We start from the raw sequence: 22,135 nt of genomic DNA, 5'->3' as shown, positions 1-22,135 counted from the left end.
GATACGAAGGATGCACTTGTACTTTCTCCTGCAAGTTTCTGTTTTGTTGACCATGAAGACTCTGTCAATAGAAGATAAGAGAATTAAGTTTTTTCCCAGTAAATCAGCTGCATATCCACTGGAGCACAGGAGGCCAAGTTCCCATGCACATCCCTCTGCCGACCCTTGGCAAAGCACTTGACCGAGAGACACTGAGATGTCCAGAAGCACCAGAAGTGTAGCTGTACTCACGCCCTCAGCCCTTAAATCTGACTCTAGTCAGCAATGGAGGCAGCGAGGAAACCTCTGAGTTGTCTGCAGAAGCTCAGATTCATATTTCAAACAACTTTGCTGCTGAAGGGTGTTTCAGGGATGAAGAAAGTCTCACTATCCAGGGCACAGGAATTTTTTGGCAGCCTTGGGTATGAGGAGTGCTCACCCCTGTCACCGTTTCAGCTGCTTGCCTGGGAGGGAGAGCAGCTGGTGGGTGTCTGAGATGTGCAATCTCCCCCAACATAAACGAGTGAATAGTGGGATAGTTACTCCAGCACTTCTTGTTTCCTTCTTCCTTTTCATTTAACTTTTCCTGGAGGCTTTGGTTTCTCACATTGTGTGTTACAAATGATCACTTGGGGCTTTAATGTGCTCTGTGTAATTGTATTATTTCTAGAACAAGAGTCAGGGGTTGCCTTTGGTTTTTCTTTTAAAGTCTTTTAAGAAATAGCTTCCTCTCTCACAAAAGCACTGGTCATTTTTTACCTCTAAGAACATTAACTGGGTTATTTCCAGACTTGTCCTTTGATGAGGTTTCATTTCTCTGTACATCTCCAAGGAAGATACTGGCAGTCTTGAAAATATTTCAGATAATATTTATTTTTTATATGTACGAAGGAGTAAAAAAATATGCCTGTATGACATGAGAGAAATAAAATAATTTCAATCCATTAGTAACTAAGGAGGTTGTTAAGCAACACCTGATCGGAACAAAACTGTATTTATATAATATCAAATTGATGATCTGAGATAATTTTTATTCAGAAGTCTTCAAAAAGCTGGTCAAGGACTTCTCCAGAATGCTGATATTAAATGCTAATGAGTGACAAATCCTTCTTATGGGGGAACTTGCAGAAGTTGATGGAGCATTGTGCAGAGAAGACAAGCAGGATGTCCCTGACCACAACACATCTGCTAAACACGTGCCAGTCAAGGGCAAAATAATGGCAAAGCTGTTCGTGGAATTCAGTTAATTGGGAACTAAAGGCTGGGAATGTCTTGCCATTGATGGACTGAGGCTGTAACTGCTCGAGTGGATTTTCAGTCTCACACGGTTGTAAAAGTACCTGCTCTGATACAGTAGATTTTGATTTCTGAAAGGCCTTTGGCTTCGTTCTGGTTAAAAGATTAGCACTGAGCCTGAAAATTACTTTGTCTGCCCAACTGGACTGAGAGAAGATATTAACTTTCCTGACAAAGCCTGGCTTGCCAGTGCTAATAAAGCAGATGAATAAAGAGCTGCCAGGAGGAAATCACCTTTGGGTGGGATGTTCCTGGTGGAGTGCTGCATAACCTCAAGCAGAAACTCCCCTCCTGTTTCATCACCACTGTTGAAACAGATAGAAAATCACATGCAATAAAGTCACGTTCAAAGTTTGATTGACTGGTAAATAGCAAAAAAGAGAAGACAGGCCAGTGATTACAAGTCTCCCATACAATAAGCCTGTTCTAATCCATCTGTTTATATTATACCTCTTCCTTGCCTCCATCTCTCCCCAGAAACAAAGCTCTGCATCAAAGGACAAGCCAGGCTCACCTATGGGGGTCCGTATCCCGGAACTTGACAGCTCAGAAAATGAACCAGGCTACATAAGCACCAAACACCAGCCTTGCTGAAAGGGCTGGAGGCAATATGTATCTGCATTAGAGCCAGAAATGCCCAACTAATAAATATGTGTTGCCCTGGGTCTGCCTACACAGGCAGCGCAGGTGTTGCCAGCATTTGTGGTCTTTAAGAGAAGGTGAAAACTCAGAAAGTCAGAAGGGACCAGGCATGATTAGAGACCTAGAGAAAATGTCGTACTGTGGGAGATTTAAAGACCTCAATCTGATTAGCTGATTTAAAAAAAAAAAAAAAAAAAAAAAAAGAAAATAAGAGAAAAAAAATAAGCAAATAAGCCAGATGATAGATTGAGAGGTGATTTGATCACAGTGAGTAAGTGTCTCCCCACAGAGAAAATACAAGGTACTCAAGTGCTCTTGAATGTAGAGGAGAAGGAATCAGTGGTGAGGATCTGAACCAAGGCAGCTTTGCATTGGAAATGAGGCACAAGGTTTTTTCTGCAATGAGCATGACTAATGCGTGCAACAAGGCACTAGCCATCCTTCTGTTGTTTCCACAGCAAAGCTGGATGCCTTTCTAGCAAGCAGGCTGTGTCCAGCAGAAATGATCAGGCTCAAGAGCTCAGTGATGTGAAAACTGAATAGTGGCTTTGCAGTCCCATCTGTGTGCAACAGGCCCCAGTGGGGCTGGAAATCATGGGCTAGGAGAAAGAGCCCGTGGCTAGAGTAGCCTGGAGCTGCAGTTTGTCCAGCAAAAAGGCAGAGTCCTCTTTATCCAAATTCAGGCTTTCTGCAGAAAACAGAAAACAAACAAACAAACAAAAAAAAAAAACACAAAAAAAGTTGTGGGTTTTTTCCCTCCAGGTGAGCAGGAGTGACATATTAGGCATTAACCTGAGCTGCAGTGGTGCAAGAACTGGACGTAGATGTGTGCACCTACTCCACAAACTCTGCAGAGAGCAGAAGGAGCCCAGCTTCTGCCTTTTGCTTCCTCCTCTCAGAAACGTGGGGTTATTCCCAGATTTATACCCGGCTAATACACACACCAGGTTCACTCCTGCTGAGCGAGTGCCACGGTGGTGGGGAACACACCGCGAGTGACTCAGCGGGAGTGGGAGAATGTGCTGAGTAAACGGCATTGGGGGGGATGACTCACAGCACAGGAACGGGCTGGGGGGGTGTCTGCAGGTCCAAAGGCGGCAAAGGAATGGATGATATGACTCAGGCACAACTTTACCTTTTTCATCCATTAACAAAAAGTAAAAGTGGGCCAGGTTTGAAATACCTGGAAATTTAAGCCCTCCTTGGGCAAGGCTGACCCAAACGCTGATGTATCTCATTCCAGCTATTGCAGCTGTGTCGGGTATTTCCCTCCACCTTTTGGGAAGTAGCATCTATGACGAGAGAGAAATTCCTGCAGCCTCTACCCAGGATGGCTGCCAGACAACAGCAGCCTCCTGCCATTTCAAGGAAAACGTTGCTCCCCACACCTCGCTTCACCAGCACGGCCCGCTGCACACCGGGGAGCCTCTTCCAGTCCTGAGGACTCCTAATGCAGTTAAAAAAAGATGCGTGCCACTCCTGCAGTGAAAGCAAGTTCATCAGATACATGCTAGAAACAGCATAAAACTTCACAAAGGAGCTAATATACCCCCTTCCGGAGTGCCGTGCAGTTTAAATGAAATCTTGCCGACTAATTAAAATCCCTTCATCCATCTCATAAACATCCTGGAATCGTTTTTCTCCCTGACTGAATTATTTAAGAGTTCATTCTCTCAGGATTCAAAATGATTGTTTTAGCATTGCATTACTGCAAGTTCAGTGTGGTGAAAACCTTTTGGCCTCCAAGGACCTTCGTTTGTATAATAAACCAACAAAGAGACTGTTGCTTTGCATTCAGACAACTTCCTTCAGTGAAACCTGCCACTGGTCCTGGAAACCAATAAGGCAGCGCCTTTAGGGACACCTCTCCTGCACTTGTGCTGGCAGAATTACATGAAAGAAAATGAGAGAGGGGGACAACTCAAAGCTTCAGTTGGTTCCCTCATCCACTTGACTAAGCAGCCACAGAAATTGCACCTCCAGCACAACCGAGAAGCTCATATGGGACTGGGAGTGAGGAACGGGGTGAGGAGGAGGAAGGAACTGCTTAATCAGGCACTGCCACCACAGAAAATAGCCCTGGTACCATGACCAAGTGGATCAAAAGATACAGCTCAGGGGACCTGCAGGAGATAACCACACAGTCGAACAGGGGAGCCTCTGCTAAACTGCCCCAGTGGACTCCCAGGTTGGTCTCTTCTGCATCTCCATCTGAATTTCAGCCATGTAGAAGGTGGCAGCTGGACACAGTGGGACACTGAGGACTGTCAGGGCTGGCTGAAGCCCGCAGTTTCAGAGCTCTGGAGTCCAAGCACAGCTGGGATGGTGCCATCGGTAGGATGCAGCCTGCCCAGGGGATGCCCCCTCCCCTGGGCAGAGCCAGCACTGAGCTCCAGCCTGCTGCAGCAGACCCGTCCCTGGGGAAAGGAACTTCCACACCTACAGCTTAAGCTCTATCTTTACCTATGGCTAAACTTGCTAGCCCAGTCTTTCAAAATCTGTTTCAAAATCCTCCCCTACTCCTTTTTGTGACCCTTTTGGTAGGTCTTGACCCACCAGCAGACAGACGGAGGATTTCAATTCAGGCAAAGCTCCACACCCACAGCGAGAGATGAGCAAAGCACTTCCCATCCACTTAGCTTTTTGGCCTGTGAATGATGTCTTCAGAGCACACATTTCCTGGGTCAGGCGTGTCTGTGCTAATGGTAAGGAATGATGCTTCCAAACGACTTTAATAATGTGGAGAAGTGATTGAACAAGGCATTTCACATGAGCACTGTGACTTCGACTGTATCACATTCACTCTGGAATTGCTAATCATGGTACATCAAATGCAATTTAATTTCAATTACAAGCTCTCTGATAAAGCTTATGGCTTCTTTCCCCATCCCCCTTTGTGCACCCTCACACACTCCTGCTCTCACACACACAACACAGCACAAAGCACTTTCAGAAAGGAGAAGTTCCAATATATTTCTGCTGCATTAACAAAGGCTTTGTGCTGGCATTATCCCCCTTCCATGCATATATGGCATATTGAGAAAGTAAGAACGTTATTAGCCGAATATGCCTCATAACATTAGGAGTTAATAGACTCCCATGGGAAGGAGACAGTTCTGACTTCAGTCTGACACTTTGGAGGAATCAGAAGGAAGAACATTCCTTTATTTGACTGGCACTCAGCTTGGAAAGCTGCAGAAAATTGTATTGATTTCACTGAGGCTGTAGAATCAGCTCTGTCTATAACATATCATGAGTATTTATCTATTCTGCAAATGACATCTGCGGGCCTTCATATGTTCAACAGAAGCTGGGGGTGTTGAGGAGAGAAAGAATTGTGAGGGATCTGCACAGCTCCACGGCAGCCTGGAGCGGGCAGGCCAGGGAGCTGTGAGCAGGAGCGGGGCATGCGGTGAGCAACGGCAGGGAAAGGGTGGAGAACTGGGAGGGTCAACCCAGCCTGGGAACTACCCTCAAACTGGGGGCATTGGAGAAAGCCTGAGAAAGACCAGAGAGGACCAGGCCATGGCCAATGGCAACAAAACATCTTTTTTTTTTTTCTTGGCTTTGGTGTGCATGGCTGAAAGTCTACTTTGTAATGGTCAGATAAAATTCCAGATGATGGATGTCACTCTGCAATCCCCTTCTCCTCTACCCTAGCCCTGACACACGTACACACATATATGTGTGAATTTTATAATTAATTCCTATGTTTAGCCCACTGGGGCTTTGACTCTAGCACTTACACTTTCCTTTCCTCTCCGTCCCTGTTTTGCAGCTGCTCCTGTCTGCTCTAGAAACCTAGCTTGCTCTGGAAAAGATCATGAAATGTGGAGAAGACAAAAGTAGCAATTAGCCACACAGCCCTGCACACAGTCATTAGACTATGGGAGATCAGACCCTCCCTTCAAAGAGCAAATTACTGCTGGTGGCTTCATGGTGGCAAAGAGACTCAGTTTCCAAGGAATGTCACAGCCAAGGTTATTTTCATTTCAGTTCCTTTTCAATTTATTTCAAATGACTTTGATTTGGAAGATCCTGTTTAAAAGAATAATAAATGGGAAAGCCTAAATTTGAAGTCAGTGCAAAGAAAATGGTAAAAACTAAGTCTCCAGGGCTGGAGGCAAGCTCAGCTGGCTCGGGGCTCTGTGCTTATGGGCTGCCTGAACCCAAGAGGTTGCCCAGGTGGGCCATCACCAAGAATAGCCTTGGCCCTTCTCCACTGCACAGGGGCAGAGGAGTGTGGGCTGCACCCTGGCTGCAGTGTGGCTGGATCCCCCCAGTCCGAAAGGATGGATTTTTTAAGAGATTACTGGCTATTTTATCATGTGCCAGAAAAGCTCTAGAGCCTCAAGGCTCTCCAAAACCACCCTAGGCTCTCCAGAGGTGACAGCTAGGAGTGCAACCTTATAATTTGTCTTTCATCCCTCCTGTAAAAGAGAAAAATTTGCATTTATCTTGCAAGAGATAGAAGGGAATAGAGAGATTGCAGCACACTGTATCTGTCTCGTTTTCACCCTTGCTTGTTCATTTTCTCTCTATTCCCCCTCCCCTACACACCTCTTTCCTTCTTCCCGCACCAGCACACATGCTCCCAGATTTCGGGACTTGCTCCTAACTGGTTGCAGCCCTTTGGCACTTCTCCTTGAAATAAGCCTTTTTATATTTCATATGCAAGTACTTTTCAGATTGCAGCAAAGCCAGGCATCTGCCTCCAATTGAAAGAGCTTTTCAGAAATGTGTCTTAAACTGAAGGGAGCTCAGTACCTGCACAAGTGAAAATGGAAGTTGTTAGGAGACAATGAGATTAAATCTTCGCAAAGTGTGAATAGCAAATGACCAGGCTGCTACGAAAAAGAGAGTACTGAAGATACAAATTGCTTCTAAATACCATTTCTATAGATTCTGAAGATGAGCTATAATGTGAAAAAATAAAGAAAAGGAGAAGGGGAAAAGAAAATCAAGGGTGGAAGGAGAAGCACTGACCTTTTGGATGGAGAAGACAGCCTGGTTGTCTCCAGGCAGTTACAGGCAGGGTGGCTCTTTCACAGGGGACACTGGGGTCACTCTCCTTGCTTAGGTCCCCAGTGGCACAATGTGCACAGAACTATTGAACCCAAACTCACCTGTGTCTCAGCTGGGGACGGGACTGCATGGGTGTCCCCAGATACTACCAATGGTGCAGGGATGGCATCTCTCCTAGGGACATCATTTGGCTTGTCTCAGGATCCAGCCCTAGAAGAAGATGAAATGTGACCCAGAAGTCTCCCAGACATCCCTTCCGACTTAAATTGCTCTGTGATTCCCCTAACTTTATGTATTTAGACAAATTCTTATGTCAGTGACTTTCTTATTCAGCAGCTGAGTGTTTTACCAGCTCACCTTTGTCCAGAAGTGAGTGGACTGGTGCTGGAAGAGGACCTGAGTAAGAATAAATCCTGACCTGTGGGTTGTGGGGTTCTGCTGTGAATGAAACCAAAGCTTTCCACTCCCCCTATAATGAGAGATGGGTTATGAACCTGCTCCATTGGCTTCCACAAGTTCCCTTTTTTTCAGCAACAAGTTCCTTATGATGAGGGGAAAAAGTTAATAACTAATCTGTACCTGTAAGACTCTGAGCCTTTTGCCCACCTAGCTGCAGAGAGCTGATAAAAACAGCAGGTCCTCGAAGATAAGGGAGATACAGCCGTGCCTAGAAGACAACGGGATTATAGAGAGATGGTCTGAGCACCCGAAGCACACAGCTCAGCAGAAACTGGCAAAAGGTCAGAAGTTTTCCACTGAGGAAGACTTCGAGCCTTCATCAAATGCCCACCAGAGAACACCCAACGACCACCACCACATTTTCCAGAGTATCCACGGTTGGGGCGGGAACTATGTAAATGATCTCTGGGAAATCATTTGAATACTCTGGCCTTTTCTCAGAAAACTCATGCATATGTATGTATACTGCCTATATAGCCTGAGGGCTTTTAGCTGTGAGTGTGTGTGCGCGTGTGCGTGTGTGTGTGTGTGCGCGCGTGTGCGTGTGCGTGTGTGTGTGTGTGTGTGTGTGTGTGTGTTAGGAGGAGAGATCCCACACACACCCAGCACCATAATAAAGGAATAGCTGCTTAATGACTCCGGTGATTGAGTTTTCACTACATCACTTGCATCAGGGCAGTGATGCCTGAAGGGTGCGTGGGGTGGTGGTGCCCGAGGGGTGCAGTGACCAGGACCCTGCTGCTCTCTCCACAGGCTTCAACGACTTGGTTAGCTCCGTCACCCAGCTAACCCACACCTCCTTTCCAAGAAGCTAAAGCAGAGCATTGGAAAGAAAGCATGTGGGAACTCACTGATCGTGCGTGTATGGGCATCAGAAATTACTTGGCTGGTAATGCTGCCCACAGCAAGGTCTGGGGCGGCCTCAGCGGCCAGGACAAGAGCCATGGCACTTGCTTAGCCTAATTCTGGGCCTGTCTCATGTCCTCTGGCACCGTGTGCTTTTGACAAGTCAATTAGGCGCAGAAATATTCTGCCTTCTAATCCAGCAAAGGTCCCCCCAGGCAGGTCCCTGTGGAGCAGAGCAGTTATCACAGCTGGTCCCACGCTGCAGACAGGGAGAGCTCTCCTCGGCCGATCTGCTTCCCCCGGCGCTGTCGCTGGACCCTGGCACTCCGCCTTGCCCTTCTGGCACCGCTCAGTGTTTTCCACCTGATCCTTTAGATTTGCTCTTTGCCTCCAGCAATTCCCTCTGCAGCGGCTGCTGTGCTGTCAGCCTGGCTGAGACAAACAGGTCTCGGTGTTCTTTGCAAGGCAGCCGCAGCTGCTTGGAGAACTCCCCCCATCCCATCCCATCCCACCCCATCCCATCCCACCCCTCTTGGGGGGCATCCCTGTGAGGTGCAGCTCAGCCTGGCACTGTCCCATCGCCATCGGGGGAAGGTTTGGCATTCAGTGATGTGTGCTGGTTTGCAGCGAGAGCATGCAGCACCCACTGCATGCAGAAAAGGGGGGCCCACTCCTTGGAAATGCCAGCGGTGGCTTTAGATGCACCATTGGGCACCTGTCCCATCCTCACCCCCTCCACCAGCAACACTGCTGGCGACGTGGAAGGGGACAAACTCAGCCTTGTCCATCTCTGCTTTCAAGAGGTGGGTTGGACTCTGCCTTGCAGACAATCTCTGTCATGTGTAGAGCCGCATTCAGTCATTCCCTGTGTCTTCATTTCATCTGAATCCAGCCAGTCCAGGCAGACCAAGGATGTCCTCTCCTTGGTCTGTTGATTCCAGTGACCTGCTGGTTGCAAGGCATCTTCCTTGTGAACACATCGTGATGCTTCAAACCCTCAATAACACGAACAGCAAACTTCTGCAAATCGCAGTGGAATGAAAGCCTGCTTTTTTCCAGTTCACATATCACGCTGTGCAATGTGAGAGCCTTTTTTCTCCCGCTGGTACCAACTCTTACATCCCCGGGGAAAAGCTGTTATTGAAATAGGGTAGCTGGGGAAATAAGTTCATACATACCAAATTACATACAGGCAGAGACAGATTGCTAATTATGTTTTTAGGACCAGCTCTTTTGCTGGTAGGATCAGACTAAGGAATAAAGAACAAGTGATAGAACAAGAGGAAACATCCTCAAGTTGCAGCAGGGGAGGTCTGGGTTGGATATTATGAAAAATTTCTCCACTGGAAGTGTTGGCAAGTGTTGGGAACAGGCTGCCCAGAGAAGAGGTTGAGTCACCATCCCTGGAAGCACTGAAAAGACGTGTAGATGTGGTGTGTGGGGACATGGCTTAGCAATGGACTTGGCAGTATAAGGTCAATGGTTGGACTCAAGGATCTTGATGGTCTTTTCCAACCTAAACGATTCTATGAAGATTTATTGGCTTCCATGTTATACTGAAGCTCACCAGCATCCCCTAGACTAGGTTTTGACCCCGCCTAGCTGCTTTCCTCCTACCTCAGCACTGGAAACCCACCACCCCCACCCACCCCCATCCCCCAATTTCAGAGCAAATGATGATCCAAAGTATTTACTGATACAGCCAGGCTATCTCCTGCCATGCGTCTGTGCCAGTGACTCATGTTGTCTTTTTTTTTCCCCTTTCTGAGGTGCCTTGGTGTCACGGCTGAGCACAGGGAACCTCTTTCTAGCTCTCACTCATTCATGCTCTGTGCTGCTGCATTTAAGTGGAGACCTAATGCATTGCAGCAGGGAGCTTGTCACAACATATTAGCAGAGTATCTCTGGATAATTCCCTCTATCAGCTCAACTACATGTCATCTTCCAGGAAGATTTTGGGAAATTTTTGTATGTGTTATATACAAGGTTCAGCAATAGCTCTGACTTGCTTTACAGAACTTTCACACAGCCTGGTCTGTCCTTCACTTGATGCTTTTGATGCATTCCTTGAGCTGATTTTTTTTTCCCTCTGATGACTTTCTTCCCTCTTCTAGCTTTGCCTTGCTGAGGGTTTGATTCATCTGACCTCACACAAATGTCTTGTTTGGGGTGGGAAGAAGGGAGCTTAAGATGACCAGCCCCAGCATGGAGACCTGAATGGTGACAGATGATGACCTTCCCCCACCAAGCAATATAAAAGTTAAACCAAAATGACCTAAAAGAGCAAAGGTGAAAGATGTGGTTTTGCATAATAAAATATTTCAGAGCCTTAAAAAAATTTTCCCAAGTGCAATACCAGGATGCCCGTAGGCCTTTTCCCCAGTGAACCCACTATGATCACCGTTTCCCACTGAACAGCATTCCCAGCCTGTGAATAATTTTGTGTTAAATAATGCCAGTCACCATTACAGGGCTGGTTAAATGGCAGGAAAACATCCATAGATCAGTCTGTCTCATCCCTACAGCACGGTGATTACATGGAAGATGTATCAGCTGGGTAATATCCGCAGAGCAGCCATTAAGCTGACTTGGGGCTGATCCAGGTCCTTTGGCTGGAATAACGAGGTTAATCACACAAACTCATTTCACAACTATTACTTTTGCGTCTCAAGCTCCCCATGCACCTTCATCACAGCAGCATAAGCACAGTAGAGAAGCCACCGGGCATGGCATGGAGGAGATGCAGGCTCTGCGCTCATCCCGCTATTGGGAAATGGGATGATTTCGACTTCCAGACACCAGATTTAGGGATGGAAATCTGGATGAGCCATTGCCATAGTCCCAGCATCCCACAGCCAAACCCTGGTCTGCATCAGTAGGGTTTCCCTTCCTGACCCCTGATGGGAGCTGCAGCCCAATAAAGCTCATGTTAGAGTAAAACCTAAGGCACAGTCAAGCTCTTACAGAGATTCACATGAAATAAAAGCAGTTTGAAGGGACCAGAGCAACCCCAGGATCTGTTGGGGCCACAGGGAATGAGGGGCTGATACCAAACAAGGTGCACAAGCTCCATCTCCCCACCAAGCTAAGCCAAATGCTGCCGGTCCCTGAGTAACTGAGGATGCCGGATGATGATAACAGAGTAAGAATAGGAAAAAATATCACACTGAAGACTGGAAGAAAAACCACAGGTCATCATGATATCTCTGGTCCAGACAACGCTTAAAACTCAGGTAGAGTTTAACAATATTTATATTTTTTCTGGGCACCCGAGGGCCCTGGCAGAGGTCAAACCAGAGCTTTTTGGTTTGCGGGGTGGATCTCTGCTCTGAGAACAAACCTCCACTCTATCACCGAGAGGCAATTTGCATCTGCAACCCCTTGAGCTTGTAAAAGCTGACAAAGGTCCTGGATTGCCTCAGGTTAGACAGGATTGTATCAATAATGCTACCTCATGGCAGCATAAACATAACGGCTGTGCACAGTAGTTATATTCCTGCATGTTTTTCTTCTTCCCTTGCTGAAAAATTACGTGTTCAGAGACCAGAGCCACATCTCAGCAACTGAGAGGCCATTTATTCATTTGTCTCTCCGTACTCCTTCACCCCCTGAATGTGGCAGGACGTCCCTGTCACGGCAGCCTGAGCCCTTCCTGCCAGCCACAGTAAAACCCAAGCCCAGATGAAACCTCCTCAGCGGCAGGTATAGCCTGAAATGCAGAAAATTTATCAAAAATCTCCTGGACCAGCAATGAGCTCTTGTCAGCCAGCTGAGCACTCATGTGAAAACTGGTGGCTGTTTCTGGGCCCCAGGTTTTAGTCCTTCTGGGATCTAAATATTTTGCAAAAGCACTGGAGTGAGGTCTGGCGTGTGTCCCCTAGGTGGCATCTACAGACCGTGCAGTGACCGTCCCCACGCTGTCCCTGCAGGGGTGGCAGCCCCGGGACACAGCCTGGGACACAGCCCCTCACCCACGGGCAGCACGGTGCCTTCAGAAACCCCTCGGCCAGGCACAAACAGCATCTCCTCGGGGGTGATACCCCTTCTCTTAAACTCAGCACCACTCTTCCCCCTGGGCTTGAAGCCAGCTGCTTGTGTTTGTGGCAAGAGACCCGGTGAAGTTCCTGCACACACATCGCATCGGGATCCTGCTCTGTAATTCACCCTGTTAAAAGCATTGAGACACTCTGCTCTGCCTCTATAACATCCTCTACAAGCTGGGCTTAGCTTGTAATTTGCTTAGTTTGCAATATGGGAAATGAAAGCACAGAGGTTTGCCCAAACAGATTGCTCATAGGACCAAAAAACACTGGAAAACGGCCTATTTCCCAAACCACTGCTGCTCTCCAGGAGATGCAGGAGGAGGAAGCTGCACGAGGTCATGGTGGTCTGGGTCCGTCTCGTGATGGAGGGATTAGCCTTTGGGACTCCAGGCTGGTTTAGCCCAGTATTCAAAACGTTCCCACCTTCCTGTGGTTTGCTCTTCCAATCTTGTCAGTCTGCTGCTGTCACTGCTTCCCTCCTTCCCAGCACCCTCTGCTCTTTCAGCAGCCCTCCTCCTCCTCCGTCTCCCCACGCTCCCTACCTGCCTTCTCCTCGGAACCCGTCCCCTTCAGGCAGCACCTCCTGGGGAGCCCGGCACACTCCCAGGCAGGGTGCTGGCAGCCAACCCTCTTTGCTCTGCCCAGACTGGCAAGAGGGAAGGGGAACGACTGGGAAACCCCAGCTTTTGAAGGCAGGAGCTGAGGAAGTGCCAGGCAAGTGTAGACCCCTGCAAGCCAACATCTGATGGATTAAACACACCAAAGTCATATTGAAGAACCCTAGAAATAACTCATCCTCTCCCCCACTGGAGGAGGTCAAAGGGATGGAGGTGCCTCAGAGAAGCAGCTCTCTGACCTACATCGCTGCGCTGGAGAGCAGGATGTTGTCTCAAACATGCTGCCTATAGATCCCACGTGGGAATTTGCTTGGGAGGCAGTTCCCTGTCCCGGGGAGGGACGGGGTGCTGCAGGCTCCAGCGCTGGCTCAGCACATTGGCAGTGCGACATAAATAACCGCTGCTATCCCTGCCCAGGCTGCTTTGTCTGCTGAGAGCGCGGGATGCATTCCCTATAGGTGTACCACGCAGGATAATAAATGTCCCATCCCTGCCCGGAGGCAGTGACAGATTGGCGATTCATTTAGTTCTGACCTCCTTGCACATGGCACCACTCAGGAGCCGGGGATTCAGCCATGGTGGAAGCTGCTCAGACATAACTCGGCCAAGGACAAGGACACATCCCTCCTCTTGCACAAAATTTTACCTTGCTAAGGCATTTCTTGGATCCCTGTTACTAGACATCTAAGGACACCAAGACCTTAGAGTATCTCTCTGAGGCTGGACCAGGCTCCCTTCCTCTTGCAGAGCCTTGACTGTAAATGCCCAGCAGCTCCGTAAGCTCCTCTCAAACCCCAGCAACCCAGAGAGGCTTTTACACTGGTCCCTGCAAGCGTGGCTTGGTTCATAGGAGCAAAATTAATCTGCGGAGGACACCCAGACCTGAACTGCTTGTACATGGGGAGGAAAAGACCCCCTGGCAAACTCACCACCTACTAATTTACTGAACCTGCACAAGCCAAGCTTAAGGAGACAGATCAGGTGATGCTAAGAGAGCTGTTGTGCTTCTGGGCTGGGATTAGCTGTCAGAAAGATTAACCAACACTAGAAATCCCAAGAGGAGGAGAACCACAAATGATGTTACTGGAGACCCAGGTGAGCAGCCGCTGCACTCACAGTCTGACCTGCTTCCCCCTGCCCACTCCCCTGCCTGACACTGCACAGCTAATTTTAGGTTAAAGGCCTTTTATCGGCTGCCAAGCCTCCAGTACGCTCCAGGCAGTCTGTAAGAACTGAGTCTCCTCCCCGCGGCTTTCTGAAGGGAAATACTTGCAAGGTTTTGAGGGCGGCAGAAGTGACAGCTTCCCACGAAGCAACCGTAGCTCCTGTGATCTGCCCTTGGAAGTGCCCAGGAAAAATATCTCCTGGACCAGAACTTCTCGAAAGGCATTTCTGTGCCTCACTCAACCTGTTTTGGCACCTTCAGCTTCAGGGGAGCCTCTCACCTGCTGTTGAATGAGTCACCCCCACTGACTGGAAGGCCCCAGCTATTAAAAAGCTGAAATTTCCAGATGGTTTATAAAAAATAAAAGATCCACTTTGGGGTTCTTACCTTCCCAGATTGCGTGCCTTTGGGTGATGTTTTTTAGCCTTCTTTTCCCAATTTTCCTGTTTGAATGGAAGGTGACCATTCCTGCGGATTCAGGATCTCGAGCCTGAACACAGACCAGTATTTTGAGACTCAAGGGTAAACCTGAGCAGCACAAACACCTCTCTGCCTAGAAAGCAAACAGAGCCAGTTCCTTCCCATGGGGGAGGAATTCATGGACACGGCAATGACTTTCTTGGCAGCAGCAAAGCTTTCAAAGTGCAGAGTACTTTCAAAGGCTCACTCAGCCTTAAATGGGGCAAATTTTGCATTGTGCATCTTGCTGAGCACACCTTCCAGCTGGAGGTAGCTCTGAGCAGACCAGCGCAATGAAGTGCCAAGCTGGAGCCAAACATTGCAAATTTAGTTAATTTAGATGTTTATGCTGAAGTTAATGGGAATGTGGAGGCTTTAGCTGTGTTGAGTCATCCTGTGTAGCAACAAAACTCCAAGTAGAAAAAGACCCATGAGACCACGTCCCTGCTCCAGATTGGATGCGATTGCCTTTCTGTAAAGCTCATGAGCTGGGACGATGGACTGTGCCTGGCGGAGCTGAGTGTGGGTTTCATCTGCTCGCAGGTAAGACCGCTGCCAATGCACCTTCTGCTGGCACATGAACAAAGAGGCAGCTCCAGTTGCTGCCCATTTCCTTCCCGTGCTTAAGATGTAAACCTGCAGTTATCTGTGCGGCTGGTTTCTGAGCTGCTTCTCTGGATAATTGGTAAAACACAAGCAGCAAGATTGATTGTAGAATTGAATTAGATGCTGAGGCTGCTAGCTGCACATCCCGGCCCTGCTCCGGGGTCCCAGCACCCTGGAGGCTGTCATCTGTGCAGCAGGCAGGAAAAAGCAGGGGAGATGGATGGGGAGAGAGGAATGAGCTATAGCAGACATCTGTCAGTGCATCCATGAGGGCTCTGCTGCTGGATTCAGTCCCACTGAATTGCAGCACTAAGCAGTTCAGGGATGATGTCCTGTCTTGTGGCTGGGATACAGAAAGGGAAGACTGCCCTGCCCCAGTGCACATCTGAACCACAACACAGACTGGTGACATCCCACAGTCTGGGGCTGACCATAGTGAATTTGGGCATTCGGCTTTCCAGCATCCCAGCATCAGCACAGATGGAGCCTCACCCAGGCTGCCTTTTCACTAGTGAGCATCATTCCTGCCAGCAGGCATTCCTGGGTAGCCTGAGGTCAAAAACTCCCCATGCAGGAGGCTGAATGTGAAAGTTGCCTCTAGCTGGCTCTGTCCCAGATAGCCCATGACATGCACAGAGGACATGGAGGAGCCAGGCTGCAAGGAAGAGAGATCTTCTGCAAGTGGGATATGCTGCTTTGCAGAGAGGTGGGAAAGGAGGAAAAGCGGAGGGGTTTTTATTCTCCTCTCTCCTCTCCTCTCCTCTCCTCTCCTCTCCTCTCCTCTCCTCTCCTCTCCTCTCCTCTCCTCTCCTCTCCTCTCCTCTCCTCTCCTCTCCTCTCCTCTCCTCTCTTTTCTTCATCCAGAAAAGGGAAGTGCACGGCTCCAAAGGCAGCTCTGCCCTGTTATTAACTGTGCTGCAGAAGAAATTACTGCAGTTGCCACAGCAATGCTCCATGTGTGAGGAGGGAGGTGCGGGCTGCCATGCCCGACTTTCCCATTCACACACAATGCCCACCACTAACACACTCCAGAACATACACTGAAGGGAGAAACACATCCCTGTCCAAACTGGATCCCTTTCTGCAGACCAGTTTGTGATTTCCTCTTTCCTCCTGTAATAAACTGCAGTCCTTTGGTTGACCTTAGTCAGCCGTTAATTATTCCTAATGAAGGAAGATTCTTGGCTGAGCAATGATGGAATAAAACATGCATGAGAAATACACTTAGTGAACTATCAAGGGCCTTAAACTCTACAGAATGAAGTATTATCGGTATATTAATAATCTCTGTGCTTCTCATGGAGCGAAGGACTTTATAGAAAAGAGACAAAACCAAAAGATATCAAGTAAATGACTGGCCTTTTTCCCCCGCTGAAGCAGGGAAGACCTACAGGATCATAGTTAACATGTGCCTGGAGAAAAAATATTTGATACAAAGAGTATTTTTCCTACATAGCCAAATAATTTTATCACTGCAACTAGTAGGCAAGCTAACTTTCCCATCACTTCCCCCAATAAGCACCTCTTCTGAACACAGCTGGAGAAACAGAGAAGGTGGAAAGTTTTTTGGACTCATCAAATATCAGGAGATTGTCTGTGAGGGTATTGTAAAGAAAAGATGTGCCAATATCCCCAAATATTAAAAAAAAAAAAAAAAAAAAAAAGGGCTGAAAGGATAGAAAACTGGACAACTCTTTGCCAAACTTTTTCTGACTGCACGTATAAACTGTTTTGTACCGGCACCATCCACAGTAGCCATGAATGTCTTCCAAGAGTGTTCTTGGGCTGAGAAAGATGGAGGAACGTGGCTTTGGAGGACATAGTCATGCAAAACACCTCAAACAACGCCTGAGTCCATTTTCAGGTCGCATTATCCTGAAGCAGATGGAGACGGGGCCTTGTATGAGTGTGGAGCTTTGAAGGGAGACGTCCCCGTATCAAAGCTCTTTCCCCGCGAGACTGCCAGTCCCCGTCGTGCCAAACGGCGCCGTTGCTACGAGAAACAGCCGGCACCACCTCCAACACATCCACCGTCTGGCTTCCTCCCATCTCTCAGAGCAATGGCCCAAGCTGGCTGGTGGCTTGGCACGAACCCACCCTCTAATTAAGGCATAAGACAAAGAAGGGGAAACCTTCAAAGAAATCCCACCAACAGCCCTTACAGGAAAGCTTAAGACTGCCCGAGCAATTGTCTGATCTGAGTTCTCTTCATACCCTTCCTGGCAGGGTCTTTCTTAGCTTCCCAAGCTCACCTGAGGGCACCAGGTCACTTTGTCTCTGCCCTTCATGCCACCACAGAGATGCCTTTTATAGAATTTTACACTGTGTTTGGATTCTTGTTTTATTTTTATTTTGCCGCTTTTTGCTCTCTGCATCAAGGCCCTGTGCGTCATTCCTTCTGGGTTTTATTTGATTGCTTTTGGAGATGAGGAGATTAATATTTCATCAAATGTACAGGGAATAAATAACCAGATTTGAAAGACATCCAGAATCTCTCCTGCTTTGACTGGCGTTTACAGACCTAATGAATGGGGAGCTATTTTTGCCACAAGCCGTTTCTGAGGAAGTCACAATGCTTGCCGTGATCTTTGCAGGACATTTCCGTCACCCACCACACGTGCATTGCCCGTGATGTTGTGTGGTCATGCCCAAAGGAAGGGTGTATCCTTTGCAACATTTGCAACACTCTGGATGTGGCCGTACACTGGCAGAACCCCAGAGGCACAGGCATGTCCCTGCGTCAGCAGAGCTGCACCGGCCACTATGCAACAGCATCGTGTACACCCATGCAACCCATGTACCTCCATGCAACAGCATCATGTACAACGCAACAAGTCCCTGTGCTGCTGATGCAGACACAGCCCCCAGCAGGATGGCTCCAGCCTGACAGGGTCGTGCATCTCCATCACACGGCCCATGAAAGCAGAGGTGGTTTGTTGGGATCAGTCTCCAGAGGAACACTGTGGAGTTTTTCCCCAACCACAAACTGCAGCTTTTTGTTTAATGGGAAATGCCAATCTGCACATTGGCAAATTATGGTTGACTTAGCTAAAAGCATTTTTATTGAGGAAAATAATAATTATGACTATTATTATGATTAGTTTAGCATTCTGCCTTGAAGTTTAATTAGCTGTAAAACAAAAGCTTTTGTGTTTCTGTTCTATTCAAAATTGACACTTCCTCCCCAAAGAAATTTGAAAAATATGACAGGCTATTTTGAGAAACTTAGAAATCATATGAGATGTTCAGTTATATCCCAGATCTTTGTGGGTTTCCCAGCTTCCTTGAGTTTGCTTGTTTTAATTTGCAGTTTTGGTGTTTTTGTTAACATGGTATCTCTTATTGATGCACACAATCTGAGGGAGGGGAGAAGAAGGGGTGGGAGGGAATTATCTGTGTACTGAAGGAATCAGTCGTTTACTGCATAGAGCAATGAGTCAGAGCAAAACCCAGCCCAGTGCATGACTTAGTTGGGTTTTCATTCTCCCAGGAGAACGCTGGTTTCTCTCCCTGCATGACTGCATGGACGGCTTCTGCATCTCCACCAGGGTGTGATGGGATGAACAGGGGTCTGAAGTGTCCAGAGGCCACGCAAGGCTTTCTCAAGGTCTTCAGGACCCAGAAGCTTTTCTGCCAGCACAGCTCTAAGGTAATAACCGTTAAAGGAGGTTGTTGATTGAGTAACAAGCCGTTGGCTTCCCTCCCTGCAACATATTCAGCAGGTCTGTGGTTTAAGCTTTCCTGCGCTTCCTTTCAGAGGAGCTGTAAGACTTGCAGGGACGAGGCAGGCTCTGCAGAGCAATCAAATACAACAGGGCTACCCAAATTTGGGGCACGATTATATGGAGTGGTGACCTGGAATAAGGAAAACCTGGTCCCAACAACCGCTTTCTTTTATCAGGTAGAATTTGAAAGCATGTTCTTCCCCTCACTGCTAGTCGAGGAGGAGGGAAAAGGGTCAGACACAGGACAGAAAGCCTGAAAATGGATTTTAAAACTAGGGCAAAAAGCACGTCCCCTGGGAGAGACTTGTGTTGTGGTTGTGTTGGTTTTCTCTCAGCCTGCAGTTGCTAACGCAGCTTCACATGCTGACAGTCCTTCCTCCACCAAGAACACACTGAAGAGCATCCTCAGCTTCACTCGTTTTATGCAGTAAAGAAACACTCCCAACACACTGGTAGGGAAACTGAGGCACATTGCTGATCTCAGCTGTGTTTTCAGCTGAGAAGCCAAACTCCACTCTTCCATCAATCTGATCTACACGTCCATGATGAGGATTATTTTTTTTCCTGCAGACATCCCACTTGGAAGCAAAGCCCCATGGCCCACACAGCTACCGATGCTCCACGAGGGAAGCAGGGACACAGGTGCCGCGTTCCCCCAGTGCAAGGACTGGCCCCAGTCTCATCCCCGTTGTGCAGGATGGACACATGGAGTTGCACGTTTTTCCCAAACAATGGAAGGGAGTGGCTGCAGGGGACAATGCAGGAGCACTGTGGTGGTGTAAGTCACACAAACAGCCCCACAGAGCAGCCGTCATGGAGCTGCTCAGGAACAAGACTGTCAAACCATGTGCAGTTACATAAAATAATAATAATAATAATACACCGAAGGCAGATAAAATCAGGCTAAATCACTCCTCTCCCTCCTTCCTGGAGATCTGATATTTCTCCTCATTCTCCCCATCCCTAATACCCATCTCCCACGTTCGTCTCTGCACCGCACCGAGGAGTTTGAGATTAACCATGACGAATGGACTGATTTCCTTGTCTCAGGGACTGTTTTATTTTTCCTTTGCCACATCTGACAAGTTGCATTTTACTATAAATCCCCTCAATTAGGCCTTTCAAATAGCACTGCAGCCGTCTCCCTGATATATGGGGAAGGAATTATCTTCATGACCCTGACAACCAATTCCTGGACTAAAAATAGTTGATGTTCACTTTTGCTTTCCTCCCATCACCTCGCACTTTGGCCACCTGAGAAGAGCGTGGCCACTGCACATGTCCCACTCGGTGGCCATGGGCAGGCTGAGATGGCTAAGGACAATCCCCAGGGTTTTGGCATGGAAATGGAGTCTCTGGTGCTCCCCGCTGCAAGGTGCCCTGGGGTGCACGAAGCCCCCAAAACCAGAGCATGGAGCTGTGTCCTCAACCCACAATTCGCTCGGTGAATGGGCTGAATCCAGGCTGCTCGAGGGTGTGGGAGCTTTCTCAAGCCTCCTTTAGAAAGTTTTGCATTTTCTATTGGGCTTCTTGAAGTGAAAAGTGACACAGAGGTGGCTCTGGAGTGTGTCTCATCCTGTCACTTGTCAAGGGTAGGGGTGTTAGGAGAGCTAAGAAACAAAGAGTTTACTGAATTTACCAGTGCTTTACATATTTTCAAACATCTTTGCCAAAGCAATGACACAGTTGATTAAATCCCACTAACGCTGGAAGATTTATGTCTGTGTTGTTTATTCCTTTTAATTACTGGGCCAGGATCATTTACCCTTTGGTGTCTGGGATGGGTCACTGGCTGCCCTCGTGCTGGGGTACAGCCCTGCATAGCCACACGTGCCTTGGTCCAGCAGATACAGGAAGGACCCTGATTACCTCCTGCCCTCTCCCGTGCTTCAGAGACAGAAAGCGGCTCCGTGAAGATGGATGGAGGCTTCAGCCATGAATCCATCAAGGGACGCTGCCCTCCTATTGATCCGTCTGCAATACGCTGTGGTCTGCAGCCGTTCCAAGAGGTGGAGGCTGTGGTTGGGACAAAAAGGGGAGCATGGCCCAGCAACCCATGAGAGGCTGGTGGTGGATGCACCAGCATCAGGTAGGGGGAACATCTTTGGTTCCCCCAGGATGGTGACCCCAATGGCAATGTCTTACATCGTCCCCTTCCCAGCAGCACACCTCGGCTCTCTTTATTTCCTCAAGGACAGAATAAACCCTAACTTGCTGCCTGGCTTTCTGCTGCCAGGTCACCACAGGCAGGTGGAGCCTGGCTCACTCCTGGGGTGGGGGCACAGCAGCCACAGCTGGGACGACCCCCCCCAGCCCCAGGTGGGTGCAGAAGGGATGCCCTGACACTGCCTTGGCACAGAGGAGCAGGTTTCACCCAGGGAGAGATTCACCCAGCTCAGAGATGGACCCAAGCCTGGCCCAACAGCATCCCCAAGAGATGGGCATGTGGGGGACCCCTCCCCAGGAGCCCAGGGTGGCGACTGCCAGGGGACAGCAGGAGGTGACACAGAGAGACACGACAGAGACCCCTGTTAATCTGGGGCAGGGGGTGTCATTAGCCAAGACCCCAGGAGCCACATCCAGGCTCCCCTGACTACGCACTCCTGCTCCCCACCCTCCCCAGAACAAACATCCCCCAAACCAAGCCCCCCTGCTCCTGACCCTTCGCCTCTGCCCCTTTCACCACCCATCCTATGAGAAAAATCACCCTCCCCACAGCACCCCCTCCTCCTCCGTGACTCAGTTTCCCCCTGCGATGATCAAGTGCCCCCAGCACAGCCCCACTGCGTGCCCCACGTCCCCTCCTTGTCGCAGGAGCATCTCCCCCACCAGGAAGGGGAAAGGGGCTCTCACCTCCCTCTGCGTTCACCAGCCAGTTTGCAAAGCGGTTGCAAAGGGTGGCGGCAGGAGGGGAAGCCTCCCCTTCCCCCGGTCCCTCTGTCAGAGCCCTGGAGTCAAATCCCCGAATGCATAAACCCTCCCGCAAATCGCAGCCCCAAGCCCCTTTCGTACCCGCAGGGGACCCCGCAGCGGCGGCTGCAAAATGGGATTGCGGGGGGCAGAGAGGGGGATGCCTGGTCCAGGGGGAGCCAGGAGTGTTGGGGGGTGCAGCTGGGTATCCCTGGGCCGGTGGGACGTTTCTGCTGCTAAAGATGCTGAGGGAGGGAAGGAGAAAGGGGGGGGGGAAATAGAGTTGGAAGGCACTAGGGAGGTGGAGGAAGGAAAAGGGGAGGAGGAAGAGGAGGAGGGAGAGACGCGGGGAGTGGGAGGCTG

This window comes from Athene noctua, chromosome 25 (assembly GCF_965140245.1).
Source record: "Athene noctua chromosome 25, bAthNoc1.hap1.1, whole genome shotgun sequence".
In the NCBI taxonomy this organism is placed as follows: Eukaryota; Metazoa; Chordata; class Aves; order Strigiformes; family Strigidae; genus Athene; species Athene noctua.
The sequence above is the reverse complement of the archived record's forward strand: the minus strand, read 5'-3'. Positions refer to the sequence as shown.